Raw genomic sequence first — 13,748 nt, 5'->3', positions numbered from 1 at the left:
CAAACCAGAGCTGTGTTTGTGTTTTATCTCTGCATGCATTCAGATTTTAAAGTTGGGCTTTGTGTACGTGTTAATCAGCATTTGAGAATTTTGATTTGAGAAAAACAACCAAGTGACAGCAACCAGCAGAGAGAGAATGTGATTGTGTTTGACATGCTTAAATCCAGGCTCATCTTCTGCTGTCTGTCTGAGAGCAGCAGACAGAAATATAGACAGAGAGGAAAGATAAGTAGAGCACAAATATTCCTTTAAGACATCGTATAGCCTGGGCTATCACTACGCATTTCTTCCCTCCTCTATCTCTTCCATCTTGACACACACCATACACCAAGGCTGGGAGGAACACAACATGAAGCTCACAGACTGACTGAGAAAATTAGGAGTCGTTAAAGATAAAATGTTGCAGTTAAGCTCAGAGTTATAGGTTCCCCTCAGGAATCACCTCAGAAAGCAAAACAACCTCTACAGGTTGCACATGCATCACACATAACTGTTCATGGAGTAGTATAGGCTTTTTATAAGATGACTGTCTTGTAAAAGTGAATCCCTAATTTGTCCATAATCCATCAATAAATGTATCTTATTTTAATGAAAAAAAAAAAAATTTAACAGTCGAAATCTTTATATTACCAAATTTGAAAGAGATGGTGAAGTTATCAGTATGTCAACTTAAGTTTTAAAAAGCCCCACAAAAGTTAAATGTGGACTTTTTTACAAAGTTTTACATTTTATTACATGTAATTATTTTCTGTCTTGCTAAAACTTGTATGTGTGACACCACTCTGTTTAGAATAAATAAAGAGCTGCGGGGTACATTCACCATGAGGCTGTCAGCCAACCAGCAGAGGCACTTGCTGCTCCTGACCAAGTTCTGAAGATACTGCCCATAAAATAAAAACCTGTTGTCTTTTGTTCATTTTGCTTTCACTTCCATTTGCACAAATAAACAAAATATAAAATGTCAATTAGGGAGCTTTTAAGGTGGACGACTGTGGGGTCAGATGAGCTGTACAAACGAGTCTGAACAGGCAGTGGAAAAACCCAACATTAACCATTCACGACATTAAAGGGGAAGGTGCTGGAGTCCGTGGTTAATTAGACAATTCAAGGACACCAGGCCTGTCCAGAACCCAAAGACGGGAAAAACTATTTCTCTTCTAAAAACAACCTAGTGGTTCCTTTGGAAATACCAGTGAGTTTTACTCTCCTTAAACAGTTCATACAAAAATAGATGCGTCTTTCATCGTAACAAAATTAATGTCATATATCAGCTTTGAAATTAAATATTACATATGTATTCAGATTTATCTATTGTGTGTGTGATGTAACAATAAAACCCTAATATGATGAGATGAGACTTTCTATAAAATGCAACACTATAATTTTACACGCGACATACACCTTTCTCATCACTAACCTGTCTCCATTCTTACTTGGCGATATAAATATATCTGACAGCCTGAGACAAAAATGCACAGAACGAACGGCTGACTGAACCAGTCAAGCACATACTGCCGTGGCTCCCGACACTCCTAGGAGGAGTGTGTTGCACTTTTTCTGTAGCTTGTGCAGAACTCCATCACTCTTCCTGTCCAGATCAGCAGCCTATAAGTTTGTGATGTATTATGGACTCAGGGTGTCGTACCATGGCCCAGAACCAACTCCTAACTTGGGAATGTGGGTTACATGTGGATTTAAGTGGGTGTGAAAAAGAAAGTTAATCAACTGAATGCTTCTTTGTGCCTCCAAGGGTGGAGGTACAGTACGTGTGTGTTTATAAATGGACGTATATGCATGCGGATGCTCCTATATGTTGCCCTGCTTGTCACAGGGTTATATCAGAGCATCCTGCAGCAATAACTGAAAGAGACCAATTGTGGGGCCGTCACAGGGGTGGGTCACAGTTCATCAACAACCCCAGTAAATGACTGGACTGAACCATTTTTACAGCAATCTAATGTGGTGAACCATTACGTCCTCTTTAATTACTGCTAACCAGAGTCATTCTTTCAGAGGACACTGTGTGTGAGCTTACTGAAAGTGCAACTCAATGAGGCGACACTGTAAAGGAAAAGAAGACTGGAAAAGCTCCAGAATTACAAAGCAAGCGCCACTGTACAGTTTCTAGGCCGCAGTGCAAGTGTTTGTGTTTCTCATTTGAGTCTGGTTTGTGGCGGGGGCTGAGTCAGATGGGAAAGACTGGATACTCCCCCCGTGCCTGGGCACTTGTCTCGTAAATCCAGCGTCTCTCTGTCGTTCTTCTCTTTTAGGCTTTGCATTGGTGACATTCAGTCTCCTCGACCATTGTGGCTGAGCTGCCTGCTCATTATTATTTCCTCCTCTTTACTTTTGTCTTTGTTTCACACAGTCTCCCCCGCTTTCTCTCCCATCCTCTTGTAGTGTGGTTCTCCTATTCAAAACCCTCGTATCGTATCTCCCATCTCTGTGCAGCAGAGAAGACGTGTTACTCCACCGCTTCCCTGGAGTTTCCCTCCACCAAGCTCTCTGTAGACAAAACACTTAGGATACTTTAGGAAATAATTAACACCCTGCTAAGCTTGTAGAAACAAAGCATTGCTGAAGAAGTGTGAGAAGAGGAGAGAAACAATCTTGAACATGCTTTTTGGAAACTACACACTTCTTTGTGACATATTTATCACTTTCACACATGCATGTACAATACACACAGTATGACAGCAGGACTCATGTTAAGTCCCTCACTTTCTATCTTTCCAAGTGTATGTGGTGAAAGTAGAAGTAAAAATAAACCGTATTCTTGCTAAGAAAAAAAAAATTGACTTTTGTTTGGCCAATAAGTTACTTGGCAAACAGTGCATCATAGCAATTTATTGTGCTCCTAGTGAAAATACTGGACAGTGTTGCCAACTATTTTAACTGGAAAGTCACTAAAGCCTGCGTAACAAGTACCTAAATGTCATTGTTTTACTTCATAATGTAACTGTACAACATAACTATTTACATATAAAGGTTTCCAAGATACTTTTCAAATCTACGTTTATCTTTATTATGCCCATTGTTAAGCTCAAATGATCTCATTAACATACATTTAAATCTTCCCAAACATCTGAAGAAACTCCCTCACACTGTTAAAAATGGTTATTAAAGGCGTTAGGTTGGCAACACAAATTTTGATTCTGATGACAAACGGTAAAAGTCAAAAGTTTAAAAATATGTACAAAAACTGAGATATTAGTGTGGTTTATATTTCCTTAAATTTTAGTTGTACCGTGTACCGTGCATGCAAGTATGAACTTTGCTGGCCAATTGTTGGCATTTCAGCTTGTTTTCTTGCATCTTCAAGCATACATACTAGTTAATGTGTGTGAGCATGTGGGGACCAACTCTTGATAATTACAGAGAGCGCAAGTGGCTTTGTACAGCTCTACTTTGGCCATTCAGTCCAGCAGAACCGTGACGGGCAGTAGGGCCATTCAACAAGAGCTCAGAAGGCCTGCATTCATGCATAGCCCTTAGAATTACACACAGGCAGACACACACGCAAACGTAGACCATATGCACACATGCGGATATACAGATGCAATCTCAAAAAATGGTATGTATGGACTCAATTTTGCCCTAATTCACTCAACACACACACGCACACACACACACACACACACACACACACACACACACAGACAGACAGACGCACAAAACTCACTCTGCTGCTTTTCCGTGTATACACATTTACTTAGATGTAAACACATATGAAACAGGAGACTTCGGTGATTCAATCAACAAAAAGAAATATGCACACACATTTCCAGAGGCCCTGAAACAGTCTTTTCCTTGTTTTGTCTGCAGTGTAGCTAAGTAAAATTTGCGCAAAAATAACTTCAAAGGGTCTGAAGGAGGGGCCACTGTGAAGAGCATGGGTAATTAGGACTGTTGAGAAAGTAAGGAGAGAGAGGGAGAAGATGAGTTAAAGGGGGGAAAGGGAGAAGGATCCTCTTAGACACAATGGATGAATAGGAGGGGAGACAGTTTAAAGAGAAACGACAAAAGGGTAAAACTGTGAGCACTTCATGATAACACTTGAACATACACATACATAAACACACGTACACAGATTGATGGGGTGATAGCATGCCGTGACACTCTAAATTTTAGCCGTGGAATTTACTCCCAGTTGTAAACATGATGCTGGATATATAGACACAACCATACACACACAAAGCAAGTCATACAATCAAGTGGAGACAGACACTAGTTTAGACCAAAGGCAGACATTTCTCTCTCTGCCTCTCTCTCTCACACACACAAAGTGCTCCTAATGGGAACAGTGCAAACAGCAGTGTGTTTTCAGCCAGTGTAGTCCATCCAGCCAGCCATCACAAGTGCCCTCGCCACCAGATAATGCACACACTATTTATAGTCCATAAACAGCACTAAAAATGTCAGGATTGTCTCTTATCACCACCTGCACAAACAGAGCCAGATTACTAAAATGCTATTGTCAACATAATTAAGCCCATTGCGTTTTAAGAATATGTGGTACATGAACATGAAACACCTGACAAATCTTAGCTAATAGAACAGTTTCTGTCTGTAAGAACTGTTTACAGAACAATACAGTCAATAGCTCGGAAAACAATGAAATGAAACTAGAGAAAATGGGGAAATGAAGCTTGGAAGGAAAGCTTAGGGAGAAAGGGGAAGCAGTGTGTATGTTGTCTGCATGTGTGTGAAGGAGAAAGTGGATACAGAGAAAAAGGGGAGAGTGCCCTCTGTTGACTGAGCTGGGAACAGATTACTGTCAGATAGCACACGTTCATGAGTCGAGCGGGAGTTCAGTTACTGTTCAGTATGCAAACTAATACACACACACACACACACACAAAGACATGGCTAAGAGGGGATTTTTTTTTTTTATGCGTGTGTGTGTAGAAAAAACATGCACCCTAGCATGTGTGCGAGTTTCAGTGTGTATTTGAGTGTATAAAAACTCTACTGGACCATCACTCATTCTGCAGATCTCTGGACCCCTGCTGAGCTGCAGCTGCTTGAGTGGCATGTACTGGTTGAGCCCCAAAGCCCCTTCAACTAAAATCACTTATCCTAACCCTGCCAACCACATTTGGTCAACACACACACACAGTTTGCAACTGTTCAGTACTTTCCTGTTGGGATCAGAGGAGAGACAAAAAGTTTGATGAATGACATCAGCTGCTGACAAATCACAAATACTTGTTTAGGATGTTTTGCTGCTTAAATGCAACTGCAGTGACATCATGGTGTCAGCTTAGCTTTTGTCTTTGTCCCTTAAAGTTACAATGGCATGAAACCTGGAAAATGGCAGTATTAGTAGGACAAATGCCAATACTACTCACACAACCAGGGAGGGTTTAAATGAGTCTTCACTTTGACTTAATTGCTTCTTTGTACTGTAGTTTCCTCCAGAAAATTGGTTAACCCAGGTGATATTCTGAGTCTTTGAAGCAATCCACACCGACCTCCTGACATTAAAATCCAGTCTGACTTATCAATATCTGCTGGAACAGCAGTTTTCTCCCTCACACGTCCCCATCTGCACATATGATCGGTTGTGCTACTTGTCCTTACGTTTTTCTGTGTTGTATAAATAAAAAAAGGTTATTTCTGTCCCAAGGTGAACATTTTAAGTGATCAATTACTCAATCGTTGTCAAGGCAGAATATGCCAGATGCTAATACCGCTCATCTCATGATCAATTCAGTCCATCAGTGTCAGTCTACATAATCTCTGCACACATTAATCATATGACAACTGCTTTATGACACATAGTTTAATTCAAGCAAACATGGTTAAATAAAGCTGCTCCTGCATCTTTTTCCATAAAGGCTGACATTTTCTTTTCTACAGCCTTGCGGGGGTCCAAGTAAGCAATTACATTTACTCACATACCTGGAAGTAGTTTTTTGTGCACTTGTACATTTTACTTTAATTTTACTTGTACTTAAGTTTATTTATTTTAAAGTGTTTTACTTTAATGAAATCGTAAAAGGAAATGGACCAGGACATAATTTGATCTCCCCTGCTTCCAGGCACTTAACATGAAAAAGTCTGCCGCAGAAATGAACTAGAGTGAGACCTGAGATAGACCGGTGACATGTCGGTGAATCTGAATGTCAGTCACGTTCCATTGGGTCAAACATGTACAACGGATGAATTCAACAAGACCAAAAAGGTGACAGCTTAATTATTCAGCATGAACTTTGTTTGGCTAAAAATGTCGAGGTAATCGCTTATTAAATTGCTGCAGCTAACCTGTGCAGGTAAGTTAACTGTTTCTCCATAGTAACAGTCAGTAGCTTTGCTGATGCTGGTTTGTAGGGTGTTGGCAGCAATTGTTCATGTTTTGTCTTTGCGTCGACCAGCTAACGTTGGCTCTCTAGTTTTGCCTATAACTTAAGCTACATCCATAATCATACTGGGTTGTTAATGCTGCGTTTATGTGATCTTAGACGTGAAGGGGATGTGGTCTATAGGTGTATAAATGAAGAGAATCACCGTTTTAATGGAACCTAATCTTTAACTTTGTCTTCTTGTTATAATTTCTATTATGAAGATGACGGCTGAGATTTGATGTTTTATTCAAAAACCATGCTTTTGTTTTGAATTAGGATCTGAAACAAAAAAAAAGTGCCATGTTATAAATGCTCCTGCAGCGCCTGTGTTGCCTGGGAAAGCTCCAAGAGGATAAAAACAGTAACTAATAAAGTTTACTCAAATAACTTTCTAAAAGGGTTTTAATGGGGGCCTGAAGCTCAATGGGTCGTCCAGTGTAAAAACTTATGCCAAATCAATGTGCAGAACATGTTCCGACTCCTGAAGGGATAAGCCGAAAGCCGTTGATGTTGACATTTTAAAAAGGTTTCCTTTTCACTTTTAGCCGAGTAAATTTTACTCATTTTACTTGTACTTGTAGAATTTCACCACAGTAACAGTACTACTTCTACCTCTGCTGGCCTGAGGAGGGACAACTTAAAACATGGCTAAAATGTGTGGGTTGCTACACGATTCACTACCTTAAATACAATTACTGTAAGGTGTGTTGGGACACAATTTAAGAGCTGCTTCATGATCACAGTATAAAATTGTGATGGAACACCAGTCAAGACAATGTGGACAAGATTTCTTTCAGGTAATAATTCTTTTTAATGATGTGACCAATTACATAATGTAAACAAACTCTAAATATGCAAAAGAATGGAAATTAACGGGTTAACCAATGATACGTAGTTATGTTTTTGCGAAAGCCTATATTTCTAGCAACAACATACGTCTAGTGACTGCATCTAGCACAACTGTATGTAAGACTGCTGTAGCTAATGTGAAATGTGTCACTTTGCTAATTAGTGACAGCTACTGTGATCACATGATGACTTTGATGTTTGCCAAAAGTAATTACATCTATTCAAATCCCATGTTGTGAATACTTATCTGTATTTTCTTTTCTCAAACTACTACACACTGCAGATGTAAGTTTCTGTCCAACAGCGGAGGTGATAAGCACCCTGAGCTTGTCATTACTGTGCCCTGGGTTGGCGTTTGTCTTCTGTGAAATATCTAAATGCCACTTTTCAACCCCTCCTCCTCCCAATCATCTCTTCCTGTCATCCCGCTCTCCCTATATTCCTGTCACTCGCTCCAACTATCAAAGCTTGCACAGTTAATTTTTCTCCCCCCAATCTTTTCTCGTCCATCTCTTATTGTCACTGCCTTTTTTTTTTGTTCTGCCTCTCTTTCCTTCCCTCTTTGATGTTGGTGTAGCACAGACCTACTCCAGACTCAACTCCTCTTGCATGTTAATGGAGTTCCTAGGTTATGGAAGTGTGTGTTTGCATGCAGTCACAAATGTGTTTTTGTGCAGATGTATTATATATTATCTTTAAATTTGCTAGCTATGTTTGCTTTAATCTGCAATTACATCTGTTGATAAATATGACAAGTAATGGAATCACACACAGATCAATTTATGGAGCATTTGAAAGAGCCTCTAAGGCAAAATTTTGGTTTAATGGCATGAAACCTTTGCTGTAGTTTCATAGTTAGCAACCAGTTAGTATAAACAGTGTTGCATTTAGTAGCAGAAGGAAAAAATTAAAGAGTAAAAAAGGATGTAATTATTGGACTAAAATAAATCAGTTATTCTTAAGCATAAGTTAGAAAATATGGAAAGGAGTAAAACAACACCATGGTATTCAGGCAAGAAGACCAAAGTCAATTTAAGTACTAAATTATTGGCAAAACTGTGCTGGTGGATTTGACATCATCCAGGTTTCCATGCCGACTCCTGTTCCCAGGTCTCTAGAAGGCGAAAAACTCTGGAACACACCATGTGTAATAGTTGTGTCCAACGTTTCCTCCCCAGGCCCCCACTCAATGGATGAGAGCAAAAGTTTAGTGAAAACACAGATGAACTCTTTACACTTCTCACACACAGCAAACAATAGACACAATTGGACACGAATGTGACATCTTTACACAATGTCCATGTATCTTCCAGAACATAAATCTCAAACTAGCACAAATATCTCTTTGTCTGTCCTTCGTCCTAGATATATGGAGCTGCTTGCCTTTGTATCCTTTTAACTGCTCTCTTCCCACTTTTCCTCATTCCCCTCCTTCACTTCCTTCTTCCCAAAGTCCTGCAAAGTGTTTCTTTCAATGTGGTGAGCTCTGACAAACAAAATCTGATTTCGTTGCCATTATCAGCTTGCGTGTTTCCCCTCATTTCCACACAAATGGCTTATTGGCCCATGGCACAATGCCATAACCAATGCCAGTCTTTGTAGCTCTTCCAGGTGGGTGATTTATGCGTGGCGCCGAGCCCCCAAAATGCCACCAACCCTCTGTTGTCTCCCTTCTGCCAGGCTTGGCCCCTGATGGAATATAAATCCTTCTTGAGACGCCACTGCTGACGCCAGCAAGCAAACTTTGTCTTTCTTCTCAATTTTTTTTCTTGGAAATTTACCTTCTGTGTCACTTTGACTTAAAGGTTTTTTTTACTATAAAAAACTAAATAAAACACCTACTTTGATTCATTTTTAATGTTGATTTTCAGCATATTTCTGCAATGTTGATAGCTGATGGTTTGTGAATAGTTTAGACTATTGAATTGTATATTCCATTAGAAACAGCAGCATCACACGGGGACAACGCACAAATAAATGCTTTTAAGAAATTGTATTGGAATGTTTGGTAATGAGCAGTTACATTATACCAAGCAGCTTTTTAACAGGCTTGAATTGCAATGTGAAGCAGTAACCAACACTAATTAATTGAACCACAAAAATCAGTTAAGTTAAAACTTTTGCAACCATCTAGGAGAAAGTAAGAACACATTCATCTGTCTCCCTCAGTCTAGTTGTAACTCTCTTTACTTTGATTGCTCTCTCGGCCAGAGCTTTCACCACACACACACACACAAAACAGATTGGGATGTTTGTATAGGGGATGTGATTGCCAAAACCTAGAGGAAATAGAGCAGGGTGAGGCTAATTGGTTCAAACTGGCATGATCCTTCCATTTTCACCATAATATTTAGGTAAACATACACAGTCCTAACTGTTGCCATGCTATAACTTTCTCTCTCTTTGAAACACAAGGCATTTTGTTATTTTATTCCTTATAAAACATCTGATTCATAGAATGTAGTCTATACATTCACATGCTCACGTGTCACTAATATATACACGCACGGTATGGTTATAAAACGAAGATCAGGGCTCGAGTCTGTTTTGCTTTTGTTTTCATAGCCTGAGTGAGCTGTGCAAAGTGCTTCACTGTTTTACATATTTATGACCCTTAATACACACAAGTGTCTCCAGCTGAAAACTCAGATTCACATGCACGTTTGAAGATATAAATGTGCATGTACACTGACACACAAATACTTACATACTTGCAAAGTATGTAAGTATATTAATATATATATTAAAAAATAGAACTTGTTGGCATGATAATTAGTGATGGAGGCAAGTGGTGAAACTGGACAGAGTTTCAAAGAGAAAGAGAGGTTCAAAGAAGATCACATGATAGAAAAGTATAAAAATAATAAATAAATGTTAAAAAAAGTCAAGAATTTCTAAACAGATGGAGATCTATTTTAAGCCTTATTGCAAACACTAAAGATAGAAGGAGGTAATAGTAAGTAGAAAAGGGCAGCAGTTTGAGTTTCATACTACAGAACAACAGATATCTGTGTGTGAGAGTATGTATTCCTCTCACTGGGACCAGATGAAGTATTCCTCAGTGTCTGTGGCAATCGACCAGTGCAGCGCGGCTCCAATGATGGATACCACCACACTAATCGCTCCTCCGATGCCTTCTGTTTCTCTCACACATACTTTGCTTCACTCTCGCTCATACATTTATCTCTCCTCCTCTTTGCTCACTCACTCCCCCCCCTTCCAATGCTGCAGCACACAAACAGAAACAAATCACAGATCTAATGAAATTAAGTTGGGAGGGAGGCCTGCTGGAGGGGCGTTTGTTTCACGTCTCCTGACAGCTGCCGCAGTGGCGCACCTCAGTCACCTGACCGACTCCACAGCTCTAGACGATCCATCCAAAGAAAGTTTCCAACATAATCATCTTTTTACACATGAAAAACTGCATGCAGGAATGCACTCTGAAAAATCAGCCTATTGGGAAGAATAAATCATTAAGTCGGTGGTTCCCAATGTGAAGCCCTGGGACCAGCAGGAGTCTTTGGGAGGGAAAGAGAATGGACAATGTGTAGGGAAACTTCAAATTTGAATTATCTTATTTTTTTTTTAGGTTGTTTCTAAGTTAAGCAACATAAAAAATAGTAGTAAGAGTATTATAATAAGTAATAGATTATTGAATCCAAGACCTGGATTTATAATTTAAATTCTTTTAAGTATGGAAACAATATCTGTAAAGACGTGTTTAAATAAGAAATGTGCATAGTATGGGGTTTTGCCTTGTGTTCCTGAAATGCTTCTGTACTTTTCTGCAACGCCTAATCTCTCACTCATGCCCATATACATCTATATATCTATCATCTATTAGCTGTAAGCGTTATCCTATTCAGGGGTCGCAGAGTGCTGGAGGCTGTCTCACTTGTCATTGGAAGAGAGGCGGGTACACCCTGGACAGGTCACAGACAGGGAAAGATTCACACTCACACCTATGGGCAATTTAGTTTCACCAATGAACCTAACATGCATTTCTTGGACTGTAGGAGGAAACCAGAGTACCAGAGGAAACCCATGCACTGTGGGGAACATGCAAACGCCACACAGAAAGGCCGCAGCATGGAAGTGGATTCGAACCAGTGATCTCCTAGCTGTGAGGCCACAGTGGTAACGACTCCACCACTATGCTGCCACAATGACCATTTACAGCGACAATTTATTTCTTGACAGTCTAGCGCAAACAATTAATAAATTAAATCGTTTATGTTTGAGAATTATGAATTAAATCGGGACACTCGTCCAGCATCTCCTTGTTATGTGTGTACGTCAGATGTGCAACTTCCTTGTCCAATTCCTCCAAGCTTTCAAGCTCTACAATAGACGTATAATGAGAAATCTTAAATCCATGCCCCGTACACAATCATATCCTTCGCCAGTGAGAGACTGCTCAGAAGAAAGTCCATTAGTTAGTGTAGCCGTTAATCCTGATAATATAGCATTAATAAGGGCATCCATGAGGAGGAATAGTAGCTAACAGTCAACAGGTAACTAGAATTAGCAAGCACTCTTCAGCAGTGAAGTTGGTTTCACATCATATTAAATGTGCTTTACTCTACCCTTCTATGTAGTGTAAAGTTATTGCTCCAGTCTTTATATTTTCAGAGTAGTTCACAATGTTTAATAACAATTTTATCAATTTACACCGTCAATGGATTGTGGATTTAAGCTGATTCAAACCAACGGGGATCATAGCATTGTGTATTGCCTATTAAACAGTAGTGAATTAAGAACAATAAAGAAGTTTCGGCCCGAAAAAAGTACAACTGGGATCCTACATCAACACATAAGCAGATTAGTGACCTGCTCTGAACGTTCTGAATGTTCAGTGGGCTCCCGAGCTGAGTAGGTGTTTCCACCTCCAACTTATAAGGTAGGTTAATAATGTGCACATATGTTACCTTGTATAAAACCAGTGTGCTTTGAGGAAACTGGGGTAGTCGTGTTCATTTGAGATACAAGTTTTTTTACTTCCCTGTAGAGAATACAGGGCATTGTGATTGATGGTTGTATGTAATGTACCCAGCATTTTGCAATATTTGTTTAAGTTTAATATTTCAAAATTTGTCTGAACAACCATTGAAAATGGTATATAAAAAAGTGTGCAAAATCTACAAAGGAATATGTAGCAAACCAGGTGAAGTGAGCCTCTGGTGAGCTGTGGTTCTGGATTCAGTGAGATTTGTAATAAAATGTTATGATACACTGCTTAACAATACTGATTGCTCTGTCACGGCTGCGAGACTGGCCCGTGTTGCCCTGGTGATCATCACTATCCCTCCTCTCTGCTCTGATCCCCCTCTGTCTCTCCCTCCCTGGGGTGCTGCCTAATCAGCGTAAACTCTACACCGGTTTCCTCCCCTTTATATGCCCTGGTTACCTGCTCCTTTCTGCCAGATCATCCTTACATCATACCCGCTCCTCCAGTCCTATACCTCGGCTTCCTACTCTCTGCTTGTCCTGCACCTTACTGGGTCCGATAAATCTTATATTGAAACTTGATATGCTCACTATTTTGCCATTTGTTTCCCTGCTGCTAAGTGATGTCACTCATTAAAATTCTGTAAAATTCTACACAACCAGCAACTGAATAAGAGGGAAACAATTTGCATCATTTAACTCCAAGCACTTTGTGATGTCCAGTCACTGGACATCCACTGACTGGCCTCAACTGGAACATGCTCACTCCAGCAGTCCAATGTGTTGAGATGCAAAGTCATAATTTTAATCAATGCTCCTGCCTTAATTTTCTTTTTCTCGCACTTTAATGGTTTAAGAAACTCAGTACCAGCCCATAGCACAACAGCTAATATGGTTCTCTGTAATGTCCTTACAATCAAAAGGGAATCTGTGGTCTTACACTGGCCGTCTGTGATAGGGGAAAGTTTGAGAACCACTGCTGTCAGTCTCCAACAAACATTATACAGTACTTTAAACAGAATGTCTAAGTGTCCTTTTAGAAATAATAACATGGGGTGTTCTTGCATAAGCGTATCCTTGTAGCACAAAGGACCATAGTTCCTGCAGGACCCATGGGTGTGAACTGGATGTTCATGCTGACAGGGGAGAGGTGGAGAGGGCGGGAATAGTGAAGAAGGACAGCGGGTGGGGTTCCAGAGGGTCTCTTCTGATCTCCCATAATCCCCCACTTTGTTTTGGACCCACTCAAAAGCACTAGCTTGAACAAATACACACTTCTCGGACTGTCTAGCGTTTCAAGACACCTTGCCCCCTCCTCCCTTTTCTCCCTCTGGTTTTCTCTTCTCTCCCTCATCCTTCAATCCCAAGACCCCATATAGGGCCTGTCACCAGCATAGTGTTCCTTCTTTCATTTTTAGCCTCCTGTGTTTGTTTTCCAAAATAAAAGGCTCATTGAGTGGTGCGGTAAATGTGTGTGCATGTGTGGATGGTTGTTTTTGCTCTTGCTAGTAGAACCTTAATGACCTGAGTTCCACTCTGCCCAGCTGTCTCCACTCTGCATCAGCATTTAATCTGCACAAGAGCTACAGGACCACCCCAATGGGT

Source organism: Channa argus, chromosome 6 (genome assembly GCF_033026475.1).
Source record: "Channa argus isolate prfri chromosome 6, Channa argus male v1.0, whole genome shotgun sequence".
Classification (NCBI taxonomy): domain Eukaryota; kingdom Metazoa; phylum Chordata; class Actinopteri; order Anabantiformes; family Channidae; genus Channa; species Channa argus.
Note: the sequence above shows the minus strand (reverse complement) of the source record.